Below are 26,953 nucleotides of genomic sequence, written 5' to 3' on the forward strand. Positions count from 1 at the left end.
GACATTTCCGCACATGTGCAAGCAAGCCACAGAGTCTCATAAAGCTTGAGTCCGAAATGTCAGAAGTGTCTTCAGAAATGTGAACTAATTCCTAAAAAAGAGCAGGAATGGCTAAAATCCCCGTTTGGTGTTTTTATAGCTGTCTGTGTCCCTGATCAAGACACAGGAGAGGTAGAGAAATAACAGATCTCCACAATTTAGGAATAAGAAGCAGGGAGACTTTTGCTTAGTAGGTCTTCAGGTACAGCTTCCTCTTCAGCAAGGAGAACAGTGAGCAGCACAGTACTGGCATAAAATATCAATCCACGTGTGGTGAGAGTTCCTCGGATGTTCTCACACTGCAGATATTCTGCTATTGGGCTCAAGGCACAGGAAGCACATTGTGTGGGTTTTTTTTTTGTTTGTTTTTTTCCCCATGAGGATGTCCCTTTCACTTGGGATTTTTGATCTGGTTCACCTGTCAGTTTTTTAGTTAGTTTTTTAGATTGGCAGCTCCATGGACAGGCGGATGTAAACGGGGAAAATAATGAGGTGTGTACAGCTTTGTTTTTTAAAGGTACAGTTTGTTTGCGTGTACTGCATTGTAATGTAAACCTTTCCTGATAGAAGCATAGGGGGTTTGAAAAGATCCCCACCCGAAAATGGTTTTTGCCTGACTGTCACGTTAAGATTATTGCTCTGCTGCTTTATTGAAAGCCACACAGCGAGATCAGTGATTGTAACCCAGACCCCCCCCCACCGCTGCACTGATCATCCCTGACTGTTCCTTGTATACTCTTCCGCTCCTCCTCTGTGTTCTCCATGTCCTCCGGTTCCCCCATTGTCCTCCCCCATGTGCTCCTCCAGTTCCCCCAGTGTCTTTCTCCGTGCGCTCTTCCCTGTGCTCCTCCGGTTTACTGTGTCCTCCGGTCCCCCTCTGTGCTCCTCCGCCCTCCCCTGTCCCAGATCTGTCAGGATGGATGACTGAGGAAGAAGCCGGTATATATGTCATTTACCAACTCCTTCCTTTTCTGAATGGACAGAGTCACTGACTGTGTTTACGGTAATTCAGTTTATGAATGTAGAGGAGCCACTGTCTCCTGTCCATTCATCTTCAGTGCAGCTGAGGCTGCAGAGAAAGGGACTGAGGAATCTGCGTCCTTATTCCCTTTCCCATGTCTCAAGCGGGAGATGTCAGGGTTGATTAAAAAAATAAAAAAAGGAAACATTGTAAAAATAATAAACACTGACACCATCCAGTGCCCCTTGCACAAGCCCACCCCCCCCCCCCCCCCCCAAAAAAAAAAGTGTTGCAAAAAAACAATAAAAAAAATACATAAACTGACACAGTCCATGCCTCAGCAGTGCCCATCAGTGCTGCATATTAGTACCACTGTCACATGACATTTAAAAAAATAAAAATAAAAAAAGGAACGGTATCGGTCAGTACGTGTACTTGGTCTGAAAGTGGTATTGGTGCAACCCTAATTTTAATTCTTGTGATCCACATACCTATTCAGGTCAGTGACTCAAATTATTGAATCCAGATAGTGGACATGGTGGCTAGGCATTTTGGCAAAGGAAGCTTCTGTATATTTCTCATGATGGGTCCTGCATGCCTCAGTTTGGGATCCTTACCTGCATGTGCACTACAACCTGTAAGTAGGGTGGGGTGTGAACTGTGCATTTTGTTAAATTTTTTGGAACAATGCTATGTCTAAGTCTTTGTGATAAGGTTATGATTTTTTTTTTGATTTTTTTCGGGGGGGGGGGGGGGGGGGGGGATTAGTTTTACCATTCGTGGTTAAGTTGAAGGGTTGAAGAGAGTTTGTGACTTGGCCCAGTGACCACTTCTCTTCCTAGGGACTGCATCCTGACAGTAATGGAAGAAAGTTGCATATTTCCCCCATACCCAGAAATGCTTACAAGTAACATCACTGAGCCTAGGCAAAGCCAGCAGAAGCCGTTGTGGAAGGACCTAGCTTATTGACTGCTCTTGCCCAAGTATTGAATCCACAGGATAAGGGAAGGAGGTCACCCTATCAACGGAAGTCCTGTGTTTTTTCCAAGGGATTTGCATGCCAAAGCAGGTGTTAAAGGGCCGAACGATTGGCCGCTCCTTGCCCAAGCTCTGCAAAAGTTAAGTTGGGTCACATACTTCCTATACCCAGAGGTGACCGGTATTTTTGAAGGATTCCGAGTGACATCACCAGGCCTTGTTGAAGTGGGCAGAAGCTGGCGTTAAGGCGCCTAGGGATTGGTTGCTCTTGCCCACATCCTGAGAATAGCAGAAGAAAGGCACTTACTATTATGAGGAAGAATTCCAAGGCCTAAGTGAAGCCTTGGTTTTGAAAAGCCTAGTGATTGGCTGCTCTTACCTCAGAGTAAGGGAAGACGGTCACATTTTTCTTCATGCACAGAAGTGCTGAACAGTTCTGAGGGATTCCAAATGACTTCACTGAGCCCAGGTGAAGTAAGCAGAAGCTGGTGTTGAAGGTATTAATTTTATTTATTTTTTAAATTGTTTTTCCACCGCGGTTTTCTGCTATCTTATCGCAGCAAGGATTTTATAAGTAGTGGGACCATGCATTTTCTTGCAGTGTGCTTTAAAGCGCAATAGTGCTTTGCCCATTTTTAAGGCAAAGCAACAGGGTTGGTTTAATAGCCCTCTGCTGCAGCATATACCTACTTTTTACTTCTCTCTCCTCCGATCTGTTCAGCCATCTGGTACTTAAAAGTTGCTTGCTACTCTCTACATATGAGGGAACATATAAATCGCTCCTTATGTCCGTGCTAGTGTTGGTCCAGCACTATCAAATAGAAGCAAGGAGACTCTGAAGCTCTGTGGAGACTCCAAGTGGGAGGTTTCCTTCCTTGCTTCAGGATGCTAATCAGAGCTGTGAAATCATCAGATATCCTGAGAATAGCGGTCAGATGCAGCAGTGCTTTTGATCTCACACTGCAGATGCTGTATACAGCTGTAAGCACAGGAGTGCCTAGGCACCTCACATACCAGGGGATGCTTTACTGTTTTCAAGGCTCAAATGTGGACAAAATATATTTAGGGTACTGCTCATACGCAATTACTACATCTAGATGTTGTCTAGAAGGGCTCACGTACATGAATGCATTTGCCATAAAGCATAAAAAAAGTGGGGGGGGGGGGGGGCATATTTTGGTGCCCGGGAGTCACAGGTGGTATGTGTGCCCTGCTGCCAGTGGCCTTTGAAAAAAAGAAAAAAAAATCAATGATAGGCTGAAATACACAGTGACTGCTAGGGATGCACCGATAGGCCCCTTTCACACATGCGGACAGTATGTCCGTATTTCATCCATCTGTTTGCCGATGAAATGCAGACATACATGCATCCCTATGGGACAGCGGGTGTCTGCGGATGAACATCCGCGGACACCCGATATCGTCCACCTCTGCTATGGTCCGATTCTGCAGACAGAGGAAAATCCTATTTTTCTATCCGTCTGCAGAGCGGATCGGATGAACACAGACAGACGGTCCGTGCTCATCCGATCCCCAGAGCGGAGAGCTGACAGGGGAGTCCCCGCACAGTGTGCAGAGACCGCCCTGTCCGCAGCCGGCTCAGCGGGGACAACGGAGCGATCGCCATACATGCATGCATGCATGCATGCATACATGCATGCATGCATACAATGAGTACAAGTACCGATTACTACTTCCACCTTTTTTTTTTTTTTTTTTTTTTTTTTTTGCCAATTACTGATACCTACCGCAAAAAGCATTGAAAGGTTTTACAAATGAAATAGATTTTATTTTTAATTTAATGCTTTTTCAATGTGAAATGTGTAAATATAAGTTAATATATATGTGTAAAAATATTCACTAACAAAACAAACAAAAAAAAGTTTTAATTGTTTATCGTTTATAAAATAGACTTGAACAAAAAAAAAAAAGCAGGAAAATAATAATTAAATGGAGGAGAATAGGGGGTTTGATCTGCAGATGAAGAAACAGAAATATACAAAAAGAAACAATTGCCTTGTTTCCACTGAGCGGAACGGTTCGGGTCGGTACAGTTTGGAAGGGTTAGAATGGTCCCGCCTATTCAGATGAGTGTTTCCACTGCAAGTCGGACCGCCGGGGGCCATACGGGGTTTAGAAAGAAATGCCTTTGACATCAGCATTGATGTTTTTTTTTTTCTGTCCGCCAATCGGTGGAATGTATTGTGTGATGCCAGTAGCTCCGCCCCTAACCGTACCATTTTCTATGGCCTCACATCTGAAGCAAGACCGTGAATGGTGCGGCATGGTTTTCGGTTGTATGGGCCACTTTCACAATGGAAACACTCAAAATAGCGTACCGAACCGATCCGCTCAGTGGAAACGAGGCATATGTTTTTTTATTTTAGTGTTTTAACGTTGCTGGCTGCTTCTTTTTTTTTTTTTTGACAGCTCCAGTTACTGGACTTCATTAACACTGCGGAGACCCACTGACCACTTAACGAGCCGAGCCTGAAAGTATTGGTTTCAAGTATCGGTGCATTTGCACGAGTATTGCAAAATACTTGGTATCGGCACCAATACTAGTATCGGTGCAACCCTAGTTGGCTGTACAAATGTCTGAGCAGTACTTTCCTAGACATTCTGTATTCAGGGTACCAAGTACTGTTCAGATCTGCATACGGCTACAGCGTGTTTCAGCCTGTCATTGATTATTTTTATTTTTTTGACAAGCTGCTGGCAGCGAACTTTACATACCACTAGTGACTCCCCGGCACTGAAACATGTTTGATTTGTACTTTGCACGGGCAGCTGTGTCCGTGTTCATGAGCCTGTGCTTGACAAGTCTTTACTTTTCTGAGTTCACTTCCACTTTAACAAATCTGAGTCTTTAAGTGCTGCAGAGTTAAAGGACCCTAAAGGTTAAAATGCTTCAGAAAATCCCTTACTGAAACCTGAGCCCCCCCCCAAGCCAAGAGCAGCAGTAACTCTTTGCCCACCGCAGCACTTCTGGAGGTGTATGTGGGAACTGCTGTCTCGGCAGTCTCTGTTGCTCCAGAACAACCAGTACAAATCCGTCACTTTTTCACGTCGGTAATGGAGAGTTTGCTTGGCAGATGCCTGAAACTATTTCAACTTCCTTCAAAACCTGTTTGACGGGTGCTGGTCTTGTGGGCGGAGTTTTTTTTTTTTTTTTTTTTTTATAATTACTTATAATAAAAGGTTAATATCGGTGGATAAGTCTTCTAGTTTTAGTGGCTTTAAATCCCTAAATAGTCATTTTCTAGATTTCCTCTTATGAATGTGGTCGGTTTTTATTATACTTTGTGCTTTTCAATAGAGATGCAGGAATGGCCCTAAACCTTAAAGCGGTAGTCAACTCCACTGGGACACTTGTATCTACAGGTAAGCTTATAATAAAGCTTCTCTCTAGGTACAAGAAATATGTCCTAAAGAGGAGCGGCAGTCTGCTCACATAATTTGTAATAGAAACAACTTTGCCATTCTAAAGCTTCCCTCCAACCACTTTGCATATTATTTTATATATACTGCGATTCTGTACTTGCCAAATATGCTGCAGAAATCTCCCTCCAATGAGTCTGGCTGCAACCATTTTAACTGTGGGCAGCTGAAACTACTGCCTGTTCACTTCCTGGATTTACACAGAGGCACACCTCCAGCTCTGCAGCTCTCATTGGCACTCTGACTCATCTCCCCCCTCCCTTCCTGGCAAAGAGTGAGAGAGAGAGAGCTGTGCATGATGTCATAAGCCTAGGCTTTGTACCAGACAAGAAAGAGGAATTGGGCTGTATAAGGTATTTACTGTCAGAAAAAAAAGTTTTACTATCCAAAGTTAGAACACCAAGGGCAGAATATTTAATAGCTGGAAAGATGAAAAAATGACTGAAGTTCTGCTTTAACGTGCACCTTTTTAGGAGATATTCTCTGTGCAGTTGGTGACATCACGGGCGCTTGCATACTGAATATGAGTGTGCCAACCCTTTAGAGCTCTGTGCCTTGGCCCTCATCATTCCAATGGCTGGAGTCTGTGAAATCGCAAGGAAGACTGGGTGAAGATGGAAGCCTGGTCAGCAGTGACAGCGCACCACTGGAGGGCTTTGTTTTAAGGCAAGTCTCTCATAATGGGCTAGTATGCAATGCGTACTACTAGCACATATTACCTTGCAGGAGGACTTTTTTTTTTTTTTTTTTTTTTTTTTTTTCTTTCTTTCTTTGATTGAAAGTTTACTACTGCTTTAAGTACTTCCTGACCACGCTGTAGTTAAGACTGCTACAGCACGGTTGTCCAGTTCTGGGATGGCACCCATGGAAGTCTTCCCAGACCCCTGCCTCTTGTGCACTCCTGGGGGCATGCATCTGCCATGGTCTGTGATCGATGTGTTCTTCAGACACAGCTGATCACAGATCATGCTAAAGGGCCAATCGTAGCGACTCTTAGCCATGTGATCAGCTGTGTCTGATCACATGTAAACAAATTTGCCGGTTATCGGCATTTCTTTCCTCATACGCTGTGCCTGTGTGGGGATAGGATTGCCAAGCCTGTTCAGCACATTGTTTACAATGATAAACCGGGCACTGATCCATTGGTGCCCCTCAGCACAATTGTCATTCAATTTGGCCTGGGCAGGAAGGGGCTGAATGTGCTCGGGATTTAAGTGGTTAAAGTTCAATTTTGGGCTAGCAGCTAATAGTGGCCATATACGCTTTAATAAATGATCGCTTTAAAATCTGAATAATCTCTTCTGGTAGAATTAATAATTTTATGAATCTAAAGTGAATTCGACGTCGGATTCTTTTATTTTTTGTTTAATCAGTATGGTCTGCGTAAGAAAAAAAAATCGGAAGAGCAAGACTACCCATGCTCAGAAACAAAAGAGCACATACAAAACAATTCATCACATTATGTCACTTCTGAAGTTGAATTCTGTTGTACGAAAATTTTCGTATGGCGAGTAACGTCGTCACTTTTGACATGAGACTAGCATGCAACAAAAAAAAATGGGTGAACGGTCGTCTGAAAATCTGATTGGGTGTACGAGGCTTTACACGGGGAAGTGGATAGATCAAAAGTTACTGATCACATTTCTGTAGTGATTCTCATTGTTCAATCGATCGAAATATGATTAAATTCATAAACAAAGCACCTCAGTGCTTCTGGTTGATGCAAACCATGATCAGTCATTTTCCACTCTGGCCGACGGACTCTGAATTCAATCTACATTGAGTCTGAATTGACCGGAAGGGAAATTATGTCAGATGATAAAATTGATGCATGTATGGCCACTAATGAGGAGCTTGGGCATGTTCACACTAGAACCTAAACCCACAGGTGAGCATGGCAGGAAGCTGTCACCCATATAGGGAGCTGGTTTACATGCAACTAGGGGGAGGGAGCAGGGAATGCACTAGATCAGCCTTTTTAAACCTTTTTACCCCAGAGGAACAATTTAAATCATTTTCAGGTCTTGTAACACATTCCCAAATTATTTTATCAGGGGTCAGTCGGAAGAATTTAAATTCTTACAGTGGTGGCCAGAATGCCACAGACTGCTAAATGTTTATTGGTATCATACCACTGGTTCTGCCTGATGGCCTGGAACCATGAAGGGGCCATAAGATGGAAGGTCAATCAGCCACAGCTCAAGGAACCCTTAACAACCTCTGGAGGAACCCCAGGGTTCTATGGATCCCTGGTTAAGGATTCTGGTTTTAGATACTACTAAAAAATGGGGATGGAGAGTCCATTTGCCACATCTGAGGAAACCCCTAACCTCTGGAGGAACCATGGCACCCTGGTTGAGATCCCCTGCTTTAGATGATTAGCCTATACAGGCGACTGCTTCCTGGTGGGCGCTTACACGTGGGTTCAGATCCTAGACTGAACACGCCAATGCTCATTGCTGATAGTCATCCTAAGAATAACGATAATGATGGAGCAGCAGGATAATAGTGAGGTCTTCTGTGTCAGGCTGCTCTGTCCTACTATCAGCATTATAATCCCATTTGAATGCAGCATACCCGATTGGCTCCTAGGCCTGCCTGGATGTTATGGTGCTGCTGTGGTTTCAGTACTTTGAGTCACTGTCCGTGAACGGATATATAGAGTCATTCACAAAGTTTGAAAACAGAGAAATGGCATATATATTTATATTATTCATTTAATTTTTTTGACTTCCTGTCCCATATAACGGCTTCAGATCTTCTGGGAAAGGTTTAGGAGTGTGTCTATGGGAGTGTTTGACCATTCTTCCAGCGCATTTGTGAGGTCAGTCACTGGTGTTGGAAGAGGAGGCCTGGCTCGCAGTCTCTGCTCTAATTCATCCCAAAGGTGTTCTATTGGGTTGAGGTCAGGACTCTGTGCAGGCCAGCCAAGTTCCTCCACCCCAAACTTGCTCATCCATGTCTTTATGGACCTTTCTTGGTGCACTGGTGTGCAGTCATGTTGGAAGGGGACATCCCCAATCTGTTCCCACAAAGCTGGGAGCATGAAATTGTCCAAAATGTTTTGGTATGCTGACGCCTTAAGAGATCCCTTCACTGGAACTGAGGGGCCAAACCCAACCGTTGAAAAGCAACCCCACACCATAATCCCCCCCTCCACCAAATGATTTGGACCAGTGCACAAAGCAAGGTCCATAAAGACATGGTCGAGCGAGTTTGGGGTGGAGGAACTTGACTGGCATGCAGAGTCCTGACCTCAATTTGATGGAACACCTTTTGGATAAACTAGAGCGGCGAATGCGGGCTGGGTCTTCTCATCCACATCAGTGCCTGACATCACAAATGCGCTTTTGGAAGAATGGTCAAACATTCCCATAGATGCACTCCTAAACCTGGTGGACAGCCTTACCAGAAGAGTTATTATTATTCAGGATTTATATAGCGCCAACAATTTACACAGTGCTTTACAATATAAAAGGAGACAATACAGTTACAATACAATAAAATACAAGAGGATTAAGAGTGCCCTGCTCAGAAGAGCTTACAATCTAATAGAGTTGAAGCTGTTATAGCTGCAGTGGGTGGGCCAACTCAATATTGAAGCCTATGGACTAAGACTGGGATGCCATTAAAGTTCACGTGCATGTAAAGGCATGTGTCCCAATACTTTTGACAAAATATTGTATATTTAAATACGTTTTTATGCCTAGAGTTCGGCTATAATAGGTTTGTTCTGTGTGCATATATGAGCGGCTTAAAAAAAAAAAAAAATGCATGTGACAGTTTTGCTGCAGAAGAGCTTACAGAACGGTGTGCTTTTGAGGTGCTGTAAATGACATTTCTGGGTATTTTTTAAGTCCCAGATGTGATGCCCCCCTATGGAGAGGTAGGGGTGCTGCAACAGGTTAATTAGAAACCCCCCCCCCCCCCCCAGCCTTGGTCACATTGCTGACTCCACTGAATACACAATATATCCTGTTATATTTTGGACTGGCCATGGAATCCCGCAGTGACACAAGCGGAATCAGGACAGTAGACCTATTTACAGATGAGCCAAAAGGATATTTTGTTCCCTGTGTTCCTGAGCAGTTTGAAGCCAGTGATTTTGGCAGCTGCAGGTCGGTTGGGTAAAGGGACGGCGTTAGAAGAAAAGGCTGCTGTTCTCTTTTTTTGCCATCTTAGAGCTGGAGAAGGAGGGGGCCCTGCCAGGACCGTGGGCAGAGCTGAAGAGCCAGTCCTTGTGTGTACAGTGCGGGGATCGGCACTCGCAGCTGACTCTGTGGCCTTTAAACTGGTCAGGGCACTTCTCATGCCAACTTCGTCCTGCAAGATCCCACAGCCAAAGGCAATCTTTTATCTAAATGTTTTCTTTTCCTAATTGAGATTGCAAACTGAAGAAGGTCTCTTCTCTGGTGTGCTCTGATACTTTTGTATGGTTCTCTAAAGCGATAAGGCGAGAGCTCATGCGAGGGCCGTGTTTACCCATCATGGGGATGTGCAGGTTTTCCATGCATTCCTGCACAGGTTTTGCATGCATCCCCATGCAGGAAGACACATTGATGTCCTATTGAGACGCAGCGGCTGCACCGACACTGCCCCTCAACATCTGTGTGGTTGCACGGCCTTGGACGCACACACTGTCCGCACCCAGGGCTGTGCACCCGCAACCGGGACTGTGCACCCAGGGCCGTGCATCCGCACCCGGGGCCATGCACCCGCACCCCCTGCCTGCACAGGGATACACAAGCAAGTAGTATGCTCCGGAGGCCAAACACTCGTTTTGCAAGGGAAGGGACATTGATTAATGTTTTGGATTGGATGCAGCAGGCCTCTCGTGTTACCCAATATACAATGTATTTCTAAATAATCCAGTCACGCAAATTGCTGCCAACACCTAGCAGTGTTTCCACATGCAATGTTGAATAAATAGGAGTGAATGGAATGGTAATATAGTGAGTAACACAGTGCCTTGAAAAAGTATTCATACCCCCTTTAAAGTTTTTCGCATTTTGTCATATAACAGCCAAAAATAAAAATGGATTTCATTGGGATTTTGTGTATTGACACAGAAAGCAGGACTGAGCCCTGGCACCCGCATCATTGGATTTGATTGACAGCAGCGGGAGCCAATGGCTGTGCTGCTATCAATCTATCCAATCAGGATACGAGACACCGGTTGGAGCTGGTGTGCTCGTTCCTGTCGTGGGAAACACAGGACTCGGGTAAGTATAACGGGTTCGGGGACGCTGCCGAGTGACGGAAGGTTTTTCACCTTCATGCATAAAATGCATGAAGGTGAACAAACACGAGGGTTCTCGGCCCCTTTTTAATTGCTTAAGCCGCACCCCATCCACATGAAAAAGGTGCATGCAGTTTTTATTTTTTCCACACTGGAACTGGATCCCGTTCAGGCAAACGTCCCGTGTTTTGCAACCTGCCTTTGGGTTGTTGTGAACTTTTAATTGGCGTCTGTAGCTGATCGCATGAACACAGTGCGATTGCTATGCGGTGTGGGAAATGCACTGCATCGGTGTGAACCAGGGCTCAAATGTTTTTGGAGTGTGGTGTTTTTTTTTTTTTTTGTTTTTGTTTTTTTTTTATGCATGTGATTGCGTCATTAGACAGCCTATAGCAGTGATGGTAAACCTTGGCACCCCAGATGTTTTGGAACTACATTTCCCATGATGCTCATGCACTCTGCAGTGTAGTTGAGCATTTTTCTTTATCCAGAATTCAGTTAGAGGTGGTGGGAGAGAAATGAACTTTATTCTGGAGAGGGGCTCAAATACTATTTTTCAATGTGGTGCTTTGCATGGGCAGTCTTAGTCTAAGATTTCATGTAGGCTGGGCTTTTAGCCACAGTGCATGAGGCTCTGGTGTTTAGTGGTGGCTGGAGGGCACAGGCATACCGGCAGAGAGCTGTGGTGGCTGGATGGGGCTGGGAGGTGTACCTAGTAATATGTATGTTTAGGGCAGTGTTCTTTTCTGGGTGCAGCATTCTTGCATAGAAGTACTGCTGAGTGCAACGTCCAGCCGCAGCAGCAGTTGGACTCCGGTTGCCGGCAATGAGGCTGGATAGTGCAATTTTGTCCCCCAGTTGCAGTTTCATACAGCGGGGCTAAATGCCTAGTAAGAAGGCCTTACACCCCCCTTTGTTTTAAAAAAAAAAAAAAATAATTAAAAAACAAAAGCTAAGATCCCATCTATGCATAGTTTTTGTAAATTGCCATTCAGTACCAAAAAAAAAAAGGCATTCAGGAGGAAGCAGGAGTGCTGCTTAGCTGCACTCTAAAAAGTGATCCATTGTGTATTGCTTTTCAGAGCACGGGCTAGTCTAAACCTAGCCTAAAAAAGCTATTTTATAGGCATTTCCAGCATAGACAAGCGATTGCCTCAACAATTGTATTCATGCTTATAGGTAAACTCCGTCTGGGGTGTGGCAGATGATGGGTACTTCAATGTTGTAGACATTGTGTGACCACTTTTCTACAGGCGGCCTCCACCTGCAGATTTATAAGTAACAGATTTGGGCACTTAAAGTGACATACAAATGCATTCTAATGGGCATCTCTGAAGTGTTTCTCTTATGGCTCAGCTGTCTAATACTGCAGATCTGCAGGGCTCTGTGTGCATGCCCTGTGTATAAAGGATGCCCTGTGTATGGCCTCTGTGGGCGCTCTCACTGGGACACTTGGACTTCTGTCTCAGCTGAAATGCCCAGGCTATAAAGATCTCTGAGCTGTAAGCAGATTAAAGTTGCAGCATGTTAACCCATTGTACATTGGCATGCAGAATATTTACTTGTTAAAGCTTTTAAAAGGCTCTTCTCCAGTTCTCTTCAGATCATTGAGGACCTGCTGAGAGCTGCTGGTGAGTGCATGTGTGGTCCTCCATCCTGGAGGTGTTTCTTACCCGATTGTAACAAAATCCTATACACCGAATTCATCCTTTTGCAGCTACATCCCCCGACATGGGCATAAGCTGTTCTGAGATTAAAAAAGTTGCCATATAACCAAATTTAAAGTCATTTTTGGTCCTTTGACCCTGTATGATGTATAAGAAGCGTGGCACGTGGCAGGGGAGCGGGTATGTGACGACCAGAAGTGTCAGATACCTCCCAGTGGCTGAGTTTCAACACCTGGTAAGTATACCATACCAAGCTTTTTGCTTGGTGCACTTACTGACGGGGTCACTTTAGATCCGGTTCACACTGAGGCGGCGCGACTTGCAGCGCGACTGCCTCAGGCGGCTAGAACACGACCGCTGCGGCGGCAACTTGCAAAACGACTTCTCTATAGAAGTCAATGCAAGTCGCCCCCGAAGTCGTACAGGAACCTTTTTCTAAGTCTGAGCCATTGTGCAGAATGGCACACAATTTGTCAGGCGGCTAAGTCACCTGACAAGTCGTCCCAGTGTGAATCGACCCTTAAAGTGTCAATAAACCGACGGCATAAACTATCAGTAAATGGTGTATTACATGCCATTCACACTCGGTCACTATAAGATTTGTTTTCTGTATTCTAGAAAAATCCTGGTTGGTCCTGCTGTTCTCCATCTCCTCCTTCTGTCCATGACCCCAATTCAGCTATGGATTTTGCAGCTGTGGTGGCAACTCTGCACTCTGAGTTTCTATGCTGAGCTTTTCCTCCCGATCACATCTGGGCAGCCCATGTGACTATAGAGTCACATGTGTGGGCGTATACACAGTGGTAAATGACAGCTCGAAATCCCTACTCTATGCCCACTAACCAGCTAAACACAATGGGGGTGGGATATTTACATGTCGATTGATGGAGGCTTCACCTCCCCTTATGCCCCGTACACACAATCTGATTTTTCGACAAATGTTGGACGTGGGCTTGTTGGCGGAAAGTCCGACCATGTGTATGCGCCATCGAACATTTTGTTGGCGGACTTTCTGCCAACAAATGTTGGTTAGCAGGTTCTCAAATTTTGCACCAACAAACGTTTGTCAGACTTTCCGATTGTGTGTACACAAGTCTGTTCGGACAAAAGTCCAAACATGCTCTGAATCAAGTACAAGCCGGAGATATAACTAGCGTTTGTAATGGAGATATAGCATACGTCTTGTATCTCACTACGTTTGTAATTGTTGCCCAACATTTTGTGTGACCGTGTCACATGACCCAGATATCGATTAGGACAAGGTACTTGGATTTTTTTTTTTTTATTATGCCATCGTTACCATACAGAGATAGAACGGACAATGTAAATTTAACCGCGTGCGTTTAGTATTCCTTCAAAGGTGATGTATAGGCAAAATAGATTTTTGGCCGTTTTCACAGTAAAAAATGTTTGGTACCAATGAGGTGTGCACTGTGTCTGCCTGCCGCATCGTTTGTTCTGGTCCCCTGTCATTGCTGAGACTTGTAGTTACGGCTGTGAATCGCTCGCACCTTTTCCTTTTTTATAGAAAGCCTTGTATTCTTTTTAATGAATGCAAGGTGTTCTGTGACTGGAGCAGGGGAGATCATGATGCTCATCTGTACATCCACCAATCACTAAGCTCCTTCCATTTGTTGAAAATAATACAAAAAAAAATTAATACAAGGCTTTGTATTGGTTCCTACTAAGCAAACTGCAGTGATCAGTGTACTGGAGTTGGAATTACAAAACTCGGCACTGACAGGAGACTGCTGCCTGAATACAAGTAAGATCTGTTACCAACACTGCACTAGCCAGAGGTGGGGTAAATGTGTTCCTAGGACCCCGATCTCGGTAAGGAGGCAGCGACACGGCTCTTTACCCATGTGATTGGCTGTGTCCAATCACAGCTGGTCACATGTAAACACAGAAGTGACGTTTTATCGGCTCTTCTTGCCTCACATTGACAGAGAGGAATGCCGAACAGCAGCATCTCCTTGCAGGGGAGACATGTATACAGATCATCAGTGCCTTGATTATAGTACAGCCCCAGCAGTGCCCATCAGTGACACCAATCGGTGCCAATTAGTGCTGCCAGTCAGTGCCACCTTTCGGTGTGGCATATTAGTGCCTCCTAATCTGTGCCTTTCTCACCTCATCAGTGCCGCCTCATCGCTGAAGAAGAAAAATTAAGTGTTTACTGACAAACTAAAAATTTTTTTTTAACATTTTCTGACTTTTTTAAAAAACAAAAAAAAAAAACCCAAAAATGTAAAACCCAGTAGTGATTAAATGCCACCAAAAGAAAGCGCTATTTGTATGAAAATAATTATAAGAATTCATCTGTGTACAGTGCTGCATGAGCGCACAATTGTCATTCAAATTGTGAGAGCGCTGAAAGCTGAAAATTGGCCTGGGCAGGAAGGGGGTGAAAGTGCCCAGTAGGCAAGTGGTTAAAATCAAGAATTTAAATGAATATGAGTTTGTCGGCGATTATTGGCACAAGAAAAGCTAAAAAAAAAAACTTTTAGCTGATATGTTTTGGCGCATCAGTTATTTTTGCCACACAAATAGCAAAAAAAATTACAGGCAAAACTTTAACATTTGGGTTTATTATAATAAGTAGCACAAGTACCTGAATCTATCTTGATATTGGCCTTCTATAATCCTCTGCGCAACAGTATCCAGCCTTAGAGAGCATTGTAGGAGTGATGAGGCTTTCTTTGCTTTCAACATCTATCGGTGCTATCAGTCTAACAATGTTGCCAACTTTACGGGAGGGTAGAGCACAGAAATTGCCTGATCGGTGTGGTTTTGCACCAACATTATCCAATCACAGGCTGGGGTGGGTTCTGGCACAGGCTATAATGCTATAGTACTATAGTTATTGTATTGGATAGAGTGGGGATGGGTTAGAAAGCTTGTTGCTGTCTGTGCCCCTGTTAAGGATATTCACCTTCTCTAATTGTCCTGTTTGCCATTATTGAAAGAAAAATAAAATCCCAAATTTTGGGTTATCCCCATTAAACTAATAGAGGGAAAATTTTCCAATGGGGACACCTGTTCTGGTAACATGGATTACCTAGGGAATTCCTTTTAAAAGAAGTATAGGAATATATCATTTAAAAAAAAAAAAAAATACTAGGTGGATGCAATATCTGTCCCTGCTGCCTCCACCACTGAGAACTGAGCGATCAAACAACTCTGATTACTTGGTTCACAGAGCTCCCAGCTCTCTGATCATTTCCTCTTACTTCAGTTTTGGCATTCAGACATCTCCGCCATGGGACACAGATGGTGAACACACAACCATGGCATTCATGTGCAAGAATCTTCACCAACCTCCACTGTTATCATTTGGCCTTTCTGTTTCTATTCCTATTGGCAGTCATGTTTTTTTGTAGGGATTCACCAATGCCTTTTTTTTTTTTTTTTTTTTTTACTAGTACCGATACTTTTATTGTACTACTTGCCGATACCATTTAGCGATACCTGCCGCAACTGTTTTTTTGTTTTCACTTCAGCTGTCAGTAATCCCACAAAGCATTGAAAAGTTATTTACAAATTTAATTAAAATTATTATAATTTTTTATTTTGCGCTTTTTCAATGTGAAATGTGTAAATATATGTTAATATATATGTGTAAAACTATTAACTAACAAAGCAAACTAAAAATTTTAATTGTTTATCGTTTTTAAAATAGACGTTAACAAAAAAAAGCTGAAAAATAATTAAATGGAGGAGAATATGTAATTAAGGCTGATTAGAGTAAATTAAAGTGGATGTAAATCCACTCTCATCCTTTCTAAACTACTGCAATATTTGTTATCTAAAAGGATATACATGCCTCCTGCATGTATACTTATCTGTCAAATGTCTCCCCTCTGTCTGCTATGAGACCCAAAAAACTGCACATTCTGTGGATGGGTCTGTTTTCCAGGGCTCAGTGGGTGGAGTCGTGATGTCAGTAGACTCCCCGTCCACCTCTACACTCTCCTTATCAATATGCATTTTCTCCTTTCTATTTCTTACACTGAACTTCTGCTAAGATCACTAACATCCAGTCAAAACCCAGAAAAGTCCCCACATGACTTCAGCATGCTAAATCATGCCGAGGTGTGGAACAGCCAATCCTTGCAGAGCAGCAGAAGAAAGGAGTGGGAGGAAATTAAAAAATTAATACGTGTCTTAGGCTAGTGCAAGAGATATGTAAATCACCTGTCACTCAGCAAGGGGGAGGATTTGACAAAGTTTTTCTTTGTTTTGTCAAGATTTATCTCACTCAACAATAAAAGGATTGCTCAGAGCTGGAGTAACTCTTTGTGGCAAGACTGGGCTCAAATGATGGGAAATCTTATACTCTACATTATGACATCCAAAAAAAAGGGTCAAACGGAGGAACATTTGTTCATCCTGTTGATCTGCAGATGAAGAGACGGAAAAATAGAAAAAGAAACCATGTTTCTTTTTATTTTAGTGTTTCAGCAACTGAGCAATGTTAATAAACCTTGCCGGCTGCTTTTTTTTTTTTTTTTTTTTTTGACCGCTCCAATTACCGGACTTCTTTAACACTTCAGCTGTCAACGGGGGAGACCAACTGACAGCTCAAAGAACAAAGCCTGAAAGTATCTGTTTCAGATATCGGTGCATTTGCACAAGTTCTGATACTTGTGCAAATACTCGGTATCTATCGGTACAACCCTAGTTTTTATGGCCTATAGAAAGGTTCGGGTGGGATATGGTAGGGGGACATATGCCAAAGTGCCACTTTTTTTTTTTTATTTTTTTTTTTTAAAGTTTTTTTTCTTTTTTATTCGATCTGCAGTATAGCTGCAAAAAAAATCCAGGACCTTGCTGTGGTTTTGGCCTCAATACTTGGATCACAGGACTGTCTGAACACGATTACAAATCCTTTGGCATGTAAAGCGGTTCTATGCTTGGGTTTCACTTGTGTATTCAGCTGTTTTCTTGGAGTTCGGCTTTAACCTCAGAGACGCTTTTACTGAAGGAAACAACTCGAGATTTAATTTTTTATATTTGTTTGACATGCAGTATAAGCCTATATTGTATCCAACAGCGTTTCCCTTCGTGCTCTTTTCCTCACTCTTGTGGACCTTTTTGAATTTCTTAGACTAGGAGAGGCGAGGATCACCGTTGAGTTAGAATCCTTACACAGGAAGAGCAGGAAGGAAAAAGATTGGAGCCAGCATAGGTAAAGAATGAGACACAAAACAAGGACAGATGGAAGCTAAAAAAAGAAATGTAACTCTTCTTGATGGACAAGTAATAAGAATCTCTTCCTGATTACACAAATTCTTGTATTTCAGATAAACATCATCACTCGGGTTCTCAGGCAAAGCGCTCTCGTAAAGGTTTTCCATTCAGCGTTTCCCTGCACTGCACCTCGGGCTCCACCAAGGACTTCGGCATACGGCATTCCACCTATGTGATCGGTAAGGATGAGCAATTTCTTTATTTATGTAAAATGACAAGTGCCAGTCTGTGATGGCTGCTGGTGGTGCTAGTGTGCCAGGCTGTTGTACCTCTCGGCTCATGCCTTCATGACCGTCAAAGGTTGATTTATGTATAGTTGGGAATTTCAGTTTAGATCATTTTAAAAGTGAAATTTAAAAGAAGTCTGGCCAATCCCTTATTTTTTTTTATTTTTTTTTGGGTCACAGGAATGCCCTTACACTTTGTATCCCCTGTGACCTAGAGTCGGCCTATAGTGAGCTATTGCTCTTAAAGCCAATAGGGAACAGCTGCAGCATCACACTGAACTACAGCATAGAAGTGAGTGTGGATGTTTTTGTATATTGATACTTCTCTAAAGCCTAGTACACACTATTATTATTATTATTATTATTATTATTATAATAATAATAATATATATATATATATATATATATATATATATATATATATATATATATATATATATATATATATATATATTAAATATATATTTTTTTCTATTCAACCCACAGCTTGGATTGGAGCCACTGTACTAACAGTTCAATGTTAGTACAGCAATCTCCCCTGCTGAGCTAGTGTTTTCTAACAGAAGGATGGTCTCCCCGCCAGAACACTCTGGGCAGCGCTCTCAAACATTGGCTCTGAGAGTTGATTGGGCTTTGGTTGGCTACTGATTTTCCAGCATGCTGGTCTGACAGAAGCCGGCCCAGCTGCTATACACATACACACACGGGCCGAATGTTGGATAGTTTTTATTGATCCAGCCGGTGTCGTCCAACATTCAGCCCTTGTGTACTATGATTAAATGTTTCCTGGGGATTGCGCCACACATATGCTGAAAGGATTTGATTCTCATTTTGGCAAGGGGTGCACGAATAAGGTGCATTATTTCTCCCATTCCTTGGCCTTGCACTCTCTTCGCATACAGCGCAGGGCTATTAACCCTCCATTGGAATTGGAGGTGGCAAGTATGTGGCTGAGAGTGCCTTGGGGAGGTGGTAGCACCAGACTAGTGGCATGGATGGAGGAATCCTGCCAGAGCCAGGAAGTATTATTCTTTATTCCTGTACCCCTAGACCAGGGGTCTCCAAACTTTCTAAACAAAGGTTCAGTTTACTGTCTTTTAAAACTGCAGGGGGGGGGTGAACGGTGGCCCGTGTCGCTGGTGGGAGGGACGCGGTGGCCCGTGTCGCTGGTGGGAGGGACGCGGTGGCCCGTGTCGCTGGTGGGAGGGACGCGGTGGCCCGTGTCGCTGGTGGGAGGGACGCGGTGGCCCGTGTCGCTGGTGGGAGGGACACGCGGTGTGCCCCGAGGGCCAGGTAAAAGCAAACAGAGCCACAGATTGGAGACCACTGCCTTAGACTAAATGAGCACTGCAGGGGTATATTTTTCTGATTTCTTGAGTTCAACTTTAAACTGTCATATTTCAAAGTGCCTCTAAAATTCTGACCATATGAAGCTGGTGCCTTGTAGCTCTGAGCAAGGCACATGTGTTGCATAGATGCATTAAGGTTCCATTCTAATTGTAGTGTAGGGCTCTTGAAGGTTTTATTGCTTTAAGCAAAAGCATTTATTATATTTGGCTGTTTTTAACTTTCACCTCTTTTTGAAACTGCCTATTTCATTAGATTGATGTATTGTTCCACAATCAGTAACCCTTTAAACTTTCCATGATACAAAGTGGATCCTGTTGCTGGAGTAGTACAGCAGTCCCAGCTTTGGATTTGCAGCCTAAAGATAATAAATTTTGGTAGCTAGAGGCGTATCACACACTGACAGCCTTGCCAGCAATCTATAATTACCAGTAGGCCTGTCAGATCATCATTCCTGAACGCGGTGTATAGGTATGTGTTCCATTGTGAAATGACAGGTAGTTGCTATAGTGACAATCTGGTTTGAATCCAAGAAAGAAGCGTATGTACAGTCACGCTTTCAGTTTCATCACCGCAGCTGTGCCACACCTATTCCTCGGACTAACGCCGACTGGGCTTGTTCTTGGGTAGAATAAGACAGTTTTGCAACACTTATCAGACGCTATTGTCCCAGTTCATGTCCTTCCCATGACTCTAATACCTATCAGATTTTCTTCAGATTTACCAAAACCATATAATATGAGGTCAAACTTTAAGAGTTTTTAAATTTGTATGCAGTCAGGCAGGCCTTTGGACTACATGGGTTTAATAAATCTGAAGACAAAAATCTACAGAAAATCTAATAGTGTGTATGTATGGGGCTTTAGACTGGCTATACACTTCTAGATTATCTGCAGATTTTCTACGGCCAGATAGAAAAAGTGGGAGCTTCCTCCATCCACACAGTTCAGCGCAGGGGCGGATCCAGAGTCTAGTCTCGGGAGGGGCACTGCCAGAAAATGTTTTTTTGCGGGCAATTTGAGGGAAATGGCTGGTGTTGGCGCTTCAATCATCATGGCACCATAGTTGTTATGGTGTCAGGATGATTGAAGAGCATTATTTATATTATTACACTGCAATATAAAATGAAATGGTTCAACTCGCCTTAATGCAGAATCAGTGGGAGCCCTGAGCGTGTCACTTGCCATGTCATCTGCCACACGTTGCGGATTGCCCACCTGCCACATCACGTGCCACACGTTGCGGATTGTCCACCTGCCACGCGTTGCGGATTGTCCACTTGCCACGTCACCTGCCACGCGTTGCGGATTGTCCACTTGCCACGTCACCTGCCACGCGTTGCGGATTGTCCACTTGCCACGTCACCTGCCACGCGTTGCGGATTGTCCACTTGCCACGTCACCTGCCACGCGTTGCGGATTGTCCACTTGCCACGTCACCTGCCACGCGTTGCGGATTGTCCACTTGCCACGTCACCTGCCACGCGTTGCGGATTGTCACTTGCCACGTCACCTGCCACGCGTTGTGGATTGTCACTTGCCACGTCACCTGCCACACTTTGCAAATTGTCACTTGCCACGTCACCTGCCACACTTTGCAGATTGTCACTTGCCACAAGTTGGGGGAGGAGAAGGAAGAATACTGGCGCTCAGCCACTTACAGTGGACGCTGGACATTTTAACAGTCTGTCTAAACTGCAGCAACAACTGTTCCCCTATTTGAGGCTTCAGCTCCTGTCACATCGGCTCTGAGACTCAAGTCTCAGTACAACTGCGAGTGCGACTGTTCTCTCCCTGGCCTGTTACAGTGAGTCACGTCGGCTTAGAGTGAGACTGGAGTCCGACGTGACTCACTGACGTCACTCGTTGCTAGACTCCAGGCGGCCTAGGCGTTAGCAACGAGTGCAGGGAAGAGGCTCCACCCACCTTTTCCTCCTGCTCCTGGTATTAGTCGAGTCTCTCTCTCTGCACCGCTGATCGGCTGATGTGAGAGAGACTCGGCAGAGGCAGCGACAGAGAATGGGAGACATGTCATATCAGTGCAGACAGTGCTACTATTTCAAGGGGGGGGGGGGGGCAATTGTCCCGTTGCCCCCCCTGGATCCGCCCCTGGTTCAGCGTAGATGGAGGAATCTCTTCCACTTTTTCCATCTGACCATAGAAAATCTGCAGATAATCTATAGGTGTATGGCCAGTCTTTTAGTGTTTTAACTTTATAGATCGTAAAGGTGTGACACGGCCAGGAACCAACAGCTCTCAGATTATCATGGTTTTACTCTTCAGCTCTCTCTGACAGGTCAAATTGCCGGCAATGGGCTGCAACTTGTCATGCGATCGCTGTGTTCAAAACGGTGCAACGCCGACTTTGTTATGCCGCACCAATTTTAAATAGTTATTTCTGCACTACTTTTTGGTGATTTTGGACATGACTTGCATAGATATTTGTGCACAAAGTCTCACAGATGTCATCCCAAGTCACACATGAAGTCACACTGACATGCAGCTTTGAAATTGTGCGATTTCAGATGGAGTCGCATGATTTCAGAGTTGCAGTCAATGTAAATGGGGGTTAAATCATACAGTTTCTCGTATTTATGAAACAGACACATCATGCCACACAATATGGTACATTTTCAGTGTTGGCACCAGGCCCTGCTCAAGTCTACGCACAAATCAGTTAATGTAAATCCAATTGCTAAAAGCCTAATATAATCCTAACCTGCTTATGCCATTTCTAAAGTCATTTTCATTTTCCATAATGTAGCTTCCAGAAAAATAGCACCTGGTTACCCTGCCATAAAGGCACTTGTTCAGACACTTGTTGGTATGGGGTGACAACGTTCTGTCTCTCTATTCCATTTGTATGCCTGTTTTGTCACCCTCTCACACAGGGCGTTTAGATGGAAACTACAATGAGCATTGTGTCAACATGGTTTACTGTTAGCGTCAGGAAAATATATATGAATGTAATAAGTGTTACAAAACCCACAACAGTAAAATAGTCTGTATATGCAGTAAAGCATGCTTGTTATATTCAATGTAGAACTTTAGGGGGTTTATCCTCTGCATTGTGTAAAAAGGCTGTTTGATGCTGTATGCACAGATGCTCTCCTTCCTGCATTGTTTCAATTACCTCTCTGGATAAGTCGGTGGATTCAGTCCGCACATGCTCAGTTCTGTGTGTATTGCTGGACTTTTTTTTTTTTTTTTTTTGGAGGGTGCATGTGGTCAGCAAAGGGCCAATCAGCACTGTCTAGACAAAAGGGTCAGGGTTCCAGAATCCTCATAGGACAGTCGGAGGAGAATGAAAATTCCTCCTACAAACTTTAACCAGGCACCGATAGAAGTCACAAGACTGCTATATACCGCAGATGAGAAAAGGTATTCTCAGCATGTTCTGTGTACTGCGGGAGACAGGATATAGTGAATAGAGGGTCCTGGGCTTGGGAACACTTTAACCACGTCCAGCCAGTATTGTGGTTTTTGGATATACTGCTCCCATGATGGTATAGCCAGGTTCCTGACCCCCACTACATGCAGTTATCTCCCCAGCCTATTGACTGGACAATGGGAGGTCATCCCTCTATGCCTGCCCTCTAGCCCTCACCCCTTTTACCATGGAGGAACCCTTGAAATATTCTACAGTTCCAGCAGAGCCCCTACTCAAAGTTTTTATTGCCATAGCTCTTGGTATAGTAGATTGATATGCCTACAGCTCATGATATTAGAGTAATTGGTAAGATTTAGATATAACAATTAAGTCCGTAAGTGATTTGACACTCAGATTGTGTCTTTTATTATGTATTTATTTTTTTTCATTCATTATATTTAAACTGAATAAAGGCAATCTCACAAAACCGTGAACAAGTCACCAAGACCAGTGGCTGAGAGTGGTTTGAGAATGACAACATGTATACCACAAACTAATAGGCCTCTTACATGGTATAACAAGAAAGGGAGACAAAAAGTAACCATGTAAGTGTGCCTCAATACTATTGTGGTCTATTAGGGTAATGGCAAACTATATATATATATATATATATATATATATATATATATATATATATATATATATATATATATATATTTTTAGCTCGCGAATCGTCATTTCGTACATGAATTGGATCACAGGGGTGAACTCCGATTCTGGTGTGGTCCAAAAACAGGGTCCTATGTGAGTTTGGTCTGAATGCAATGTGATCTCGGCCATACTATCTGTATGGCTGAAATTCCATCGCACTGCGAATCGCAGGAGATCTCACACATCGCAGTAGTGTGAACCGGCGCTTGGGGAGATTCACCCTCTTTGTCCTGTTGACAATTTATCATTGAAAGTAAATAAAAAAAATCACAAATTTTTTGGTTGTCCCCAGAAAAGTAATAGAGGGCAAATCTTCCAATGGGGTCACTAGTTCTGGTGACCTGGGGGTTCCCAAAGAATTCCCTTTGCAGGGAATTCCTCTTCCTGTTTGGGACAGGAAGTGAGGGGAGATCTCCGCAATGGGACACAGAGGGCAAAAATTAACCTTACAGGGGTAATAACCCTCCCGTACTCTATCCAAAATGAAGAAAAAAAAGTTTTACCTATAGTTCTATTTTAAAGCCTACAAAATAAGCAAACAGTATGTCTGGAGTCGTCATGTAAACCATGCAGTTACCTGAGATGAACTTATCCTATGTTCATTTAAAGATGAAGTCCGAGAACCCCTCAGACGCCAACGCTAACTATCCTGTAAGCTTCCTGGTGTAGCAGAGGGCTGTACCCCCACCCAAACACCGATTAATATATATCCTCAAAAAAGAAAATGGACATCAAAAGTGTGCCCAGAGAGCAGACTCAACATACTAGCGTCTGGAGGTAAAAAAAAGCGAAGAGAAAGGGACGAAAAAAACCCAAGGGAACGAGTAAGAGATGGAGACAAAAGAAAGGAGTCACGAAGTAGAAGGTATTCCCCACCTCAAGGAATCTGAGGCCATCCCCGGTAGGCTCGACAGAATTTCCTATAGGTCCAAAAGGAGGGAAGGCGGGCTCATGGGTGAAAACTGGTCCAACCAGGGCTGCCAAATGTTACTTTTGTCCCTGGTCTCTGCAAGTATCGTCCTAAGCTTCTCGGTCATCAACGTACCATGCACCCGTCCCTTCACCTCCTCAAACGAGAGATGTTTTGGGGTTTTTTTTCCCATGAGTTTTTTTTAACTCAGGACATTATTTACCTTTAAAGCAGAACTATAAGCAAACCTTTTTTTTTTTTTTTTCATTTTGGCTAGAGTAATGTTATAACCCCTGTTACATTTTTATTTTCACCATCTGTGTCACACTATGGAGATTTCCCTTCACTTCCTGTCCCATAGCCAAACAGGAAATGAGAGGAAATTCCTGCAGGTTAAGGGAATTCTTTGGGGACCCCGAGGTCACCAGATCTAGTGTCCCCATTTGAAGATATTACTCCTACTTTTATGAGGACAACCCAAAATTTGGGATTTTCTTTTCCTTTAATTTTAATGGTAAACGAGACAAATGGAGAGGGTGAATCTCTCTAATGGGGGCACAGACAGCAATAAAAACTGACAGGTGCTCTAATCCATCTCCACTCTATCTAAAACAAAAAAAGTTTTGCGTTTTTAGTTATACTTTAAGGCATTCCTTGCATTAAGGTAAAAAAAAAAAATGTCCCACTGGTTATATCACTCCCTCACCTCCCTAAATACTTACCTGAGCAGCGTTGCACTCTTCCTCTCCTCACAGGAGTCCATGAGATCAGCAAGACTCATTGGCTCCTGCTGCTGTCAGTAAAACCCTTTTGAGGACCGAGAGGGGGGCAGGGCCGAGCTGCTCTGTGTGTCAGTGGACGCGCACAACCCAAGTCAGGAACAAGCCGGCAGGTAAGTATTAATAAAGATGTAAGCTATACAGTCACTTTAACCCCTCATTCATAAAACATTACTTTCAGTAATCATGATGCAATAAAAATTGCGGACAGTAAATATTGCAAGGGCATTTTATATATTGGGGGGGGGACTGTACCCACCAACCCCCCCTGCCAGAACTGACTGATTTTGCCCGATTTTCGGCTTGTGTACAAGGCTTTAGACTGGGAGTGGGTTAGCACATTGTGCCGGTCAAGGCTCTGTTGCTTTGTACAGCCAACACTTGAGGAACCCCCTTACAGGCCTGAAGAACACAGCAATGACCTCATCATTGTGCTGCTGCCATTTAGCAGGCTGGGGGCAACCGCACTGTACTGCTTTACATCAATGGAGATCAGAAATCTGGTTGAGGTGTTGCATGGATCACAAGCATGGCTAGACATGTTTGCAAATATTTATGCAGGCAATGTAGCTTGTCTATATTAATTTTAGCTTTGTATATACAGTAGCTGTTCATCTAAAGTTCAGAGTCATGAGCAGAATCTATTAAGCTGTCTTAAGTACTCTGTCAGTCCTTTCCTTCCCCCTCTAATTTCCTTCCCATATCCAGCAATTCTCAACCAGGGTTGCTCCAGAAGTTGCTAATGGTTCCATGAGTTGTGGCTTGATGACCTTCCATCTGATGGAATCTGAATGGTGTCTGGGCTTATTAACAGCAGCGTGACACCAATTCCCTTTAGCTATTTGTAATGCAAGGTACACACACAGAATTTGCACACCGCTGTACTGACACCTACCATGTTCTTGCCCTGATTCTCCCCCCCCCCCCCCGCGCTGAGTGATTGTATTCCGACAGGGGGACTGACCACCTGCCAGAACACCCTTATCTGAGCTCACCACCATTGACTGCGAGTGCTGATCGGATGCTGGTTTTCCAGCATTGTCCGTTCCTCGGAAGTCGATTGTTAGACGAGCTTCTGTTGGACAGGAAGCTGTACACAGGCCAGTTCCTGCTGAACCAACCATTTACGGCTGATTGTTTTTTGGCCCCTGTGTAACCAGTCTAAAGCCTAGTATGCACAATCAGACGAATGATCTCCCCCCTGCCCCCCCCCCCCCCCTTTTTTTTTTTTTTGATTTTTTTTTTTTTGCTCGTTTCCATATCAAAAATTAATAGTTTACTAACAACTTGCCTACTGAACACTTTCACCCCCTTTCTGCCCAGGCCAATTTTCAGCTTTCAGCGCTGTCGCACTTTGACCGTTGTACCCAATTAAAATTTTTATCTTTTTTTCACACAAATGGAGCTTTCTTTTGGTGGTATTTCATCACCACTAGGTTTTTGTTTTACTAAACAAAAAGACAATTTTGGAATGAAAAAAACAAAAAAAATATTTTTCATGGTTCTAAAATTTTGCAAATGTTTTTTTTTCTCCTTCGCTGATAGGCGCTGATGAGGCGGCACTGCTAGGGCAGGACTGATAAGTGACACTGATGAGGCACTGATTGGCAGCACTGATTAGAAGCACTGGTGGGCACTGATTATCAGTACTGGTTAGCGTAGTAGACTACGTTGGGAACGATGTCCCTTTAACAGAAGCTGGTTAACATGAGGGGGGAAAAAAGCCGATAACCTGCTTCTGTTTACTTCAGTGATCAGCTGTCATTGGCTGACCACGTGGTAAGAGACCGCTGTGATTGGCCCTTTACCTCGATCTGTCACCAGCCAAGTGTGAAGGGGAACATCGTCCTGCTATTTTAGGCCCGTGCAGTATAGACTTCTTTCGGCTATAGGGTGAGAAGGGGGTTAAAGTACAAACCTTCTCCATATGACAGAATACAATTTCAGAAGTGATGTATTTCTATTGTATTTTCGGACAAAACATTCACTGATTAAAGGAAAATCATACGTTCTGGTATCATACAAGAAATGT

At 43.7% G+C, this 26,953-nt stretch overlaps 1 protein-coding gene across 7 annotated transcripts in view; it reads left to right on the forward strand.

Moving 5' to 3' along the window:
• The window catches only part of PACSIN3 (protein kinase C and casein kinase substrate in neurons 3), a 195,036-nt gene that overhangs the window by 30,543 nt on the left and 137,540 nt on the right, over nucleotides 1-26,953 (forward strand). For all 7 annotated transcript variants that reach the window (XM_077461140.1, XM_077461158.1, XM_077461125.1 and 4 more), the window contains exon 2: nucleotides 17,632-17,757. The gene's annotated coding sequence lies outside the window, so the exon portion shown is untranslated. The remainder of the gene's footprint in view (nucleotides 1-17,631; nucleotides 17,758-26,953) is intronic.

This window comes from Lithobates pipiens, unplaced genomic scaffold, assembly GCF_037356315.1.
Source record: "Lithobates pipiens isolate NorthernLeopardFrog02 unplaced genomic scaffold, aLitPip1_a1.2 Scaffold_10, whole genome shotgun sequence".
Lineage (NCBI taxonomy): Eukaryota > Metazoa > Chordata > Amphibia > Anura > Ranidae > Lithobates > Lithobates pipiens.